We start from the raw sequence: 2,117 nt of genomic DNA, 5'->3' as shown, positions 1-2,117 counted from the left end.
CCCGCTCAATATAGTGGGTCTCTTCCGCTTAATATAGTGGGTCTCAGCCCGCTCAATATAGTGGGTCTCTTCCACTTAATATAGTGGGTCTCAGCCCGCTCAATATAATGGGTCTCTTCCGCTTAATATAGTGGGTCTCATCCCGCTCAATATAGTCGGTCTCAGCCCGCTCAATATAGTGGGTCTCTTCCGCTTAATATAGTGGGTCTCTTCCGCTTAATATAGTGGGTCTCTTCCGCTTAATATAGTGGGTCTCTTCCGCTCAATATAGTGGGTCTCTTCCGCTTAATATAGTGGTACTCATCCCGCTCAATATTATTGCATATCACTAATCTGCAATTGCGATAAGCAGCCTACTGCTTTACACAGTATGTCAAATGGAATCGGTTACTATTTTTCCAAAAAGCAACTCGCAAAAAGATAGTGTTTATAACTTTTTCCCTGCTGTGGCTTCACAAATTGTCATGATTGAATTTTATCTTGAATCTTATCTTTACTATAACATCGCTATTTGGAAGAAACTCCATGATCAAACAGCTATATCGCAGCAAGTTCGTTAGCTGCACTACTAAGTGATTCATTTTAGTTATGTGGAAGGAAAAAAGTTCTTAAAATTTTTCTAGATTGGAAAAGTTTTTTAATAATTACTCCACTGGAAATAGTTTGCTAAAGTTCTCAAATATACTGAGGTTCATTAAGGTTGAAAATTGAAAGAACTCTCGGTAGCCCCCTCATATAAATTAGAATTGATTTTCTTACCGCTGATGAAAAACTTTCTTTCAATTGGTCATATGTTTGGCCTTGTGGATGGCGAATTAAAAAGCTGAGTTTACCATATGGACATTTGTTCTCTATCGCAATTTTCAACAGCCATTTAGATTATATTTCAATATTTATTAATGTAGTTTTAATGATAGAATTAACCACTATAATTTTGGCATTATCTCACTGAAATCAATGAGAGAGGTAGGAAAAGGAAGAAAAATTATAATGGTAATAATAATGATAATAAATAGAAATTTTTATTAGTACAAGAAAAGTAAATTATCATGACTCGCTGCCTCATTATTTTATCAGAGAGCCTTAGTCAAAATATGTTTCCCAATCCGGGTGTTTTCCAGGATTCAAAGCCATCTTGACTGGGGCTGTTTTGCTGTTTCTTTTTTCCTCCATCAGTTTTATCACGTTAGGAAACTGAATATGTGGAGTGGCTAGATCACGAAATAAATGTCAACTCCACTAGGCTGGATTCGAACCGGCGCCGCTTCAGTTACGAGGGCGCTGAGATGATGCCTTAACTCCCTCGGCTACAAATGGCCGCAGTTCAGTTTAAAAAACAAAAAAAATCTTAATCCTGTTATAGTAATTGTTCCACCATTATTAATAATCTACTGTTTGTTGCAGGCTCCCCACGCAACTACTGAACATAAATTGGGTGAGTAACGGTTCCTATTATACGTCATATTATTAGCTAAGAATATATCACATAATTTGAATGGTCAATTTTAGAATGTTTTGTTGAAAAAAATATTATTAGAAAATATATTAAAGAATAGTATATATAGTATAATATTGCTATATACTGTCTCGAGATTTAGTCGGGATGCCAGGATAATCGCTGAAGGCAGTTATCCAAAAATAAGTTAATTAATTAGTTTATTGATCCCTGCAAAACTGTTATTATAATTGGATTCTTTTCCAAAGGCTTTTTGTGTGTTTACCAGTTACCAATTAAATATCTTTTATATTTAAAAAATGTTGTTACCAGTATTTTTTTTACATAATAAGGGGTGGTATTGGGTTATATAATAGTATATAAACTACACAAAGAGACTAAGTATTTATTTACAATGATGTTATTAAAATGATTCAGATAAATGGTTTGCCATAAAATATGATAATTGCATTATTACTTATTACCTAATATGGACATATAGCTGCTGTTTTGGGTGGTGTGCGTCGAGTATGTAGTGACGCCTTCGCCATTGGTGTAAGGATGGCCTTCGAGGTCTCATAGGCCCTTCTTAGAACTTAGTCTGGTCAAAATTCATCTTGCCCCTCTTCGTTCTTGTTTCTTATCTGTTTCTCCTGCTTCTGTGTGTGTTCTATGTTTCCTG

General features: G+C 35.1%; 1 protein-coding gene across 5 annotated transcripts in view; it reads left to right on the top strand.

The window, feature by feature from the left end:
- Positions 1 to 2,117, top strand: part of Cad87A (cadherin-87A) — a 212,838-nt gene that overhangs the window by 46,741 nt on the left and 163,980 nt on the right. For 3 of the 5 annotated variants that reach the window (XM_067051143.1, XM_067051145.1, XM_067051141.1), the window contains exon 2: positions 1,405 to 1,435. The exons of the other annotated variants lie outside the window; for them this stretch is intronic. The gene's annotated coding sequence lies outside the window, so the exon portion shown is untranslated. The remainder of the gene's footprint in view (positions 1 to 1,404; positions 1,436 to 2,117) is intronic. 5 annotated transcript variants of the gene reach the window in all.

Source organism: Halyomorpha halys, unplaced genomic scaffold (assembly GCF_000696795.3).
Source record: "Halyomorpha halys isolate HHAL.00 unplaced genomic scaffold, Hhal_1.1 Scaffold102.1, whole genome shotgun sequence".
Taxonomy (NCBI): domain Eukaryota; kingdom Metazoa; phylum Arthropoda; class Insecta; order Hemiptera; family Pentatomidae; genus Halyomorpha; species Halyomorpha halys.
This window is presented reverse-complemented; position numbering and strand designations above follow the sequence as displayed.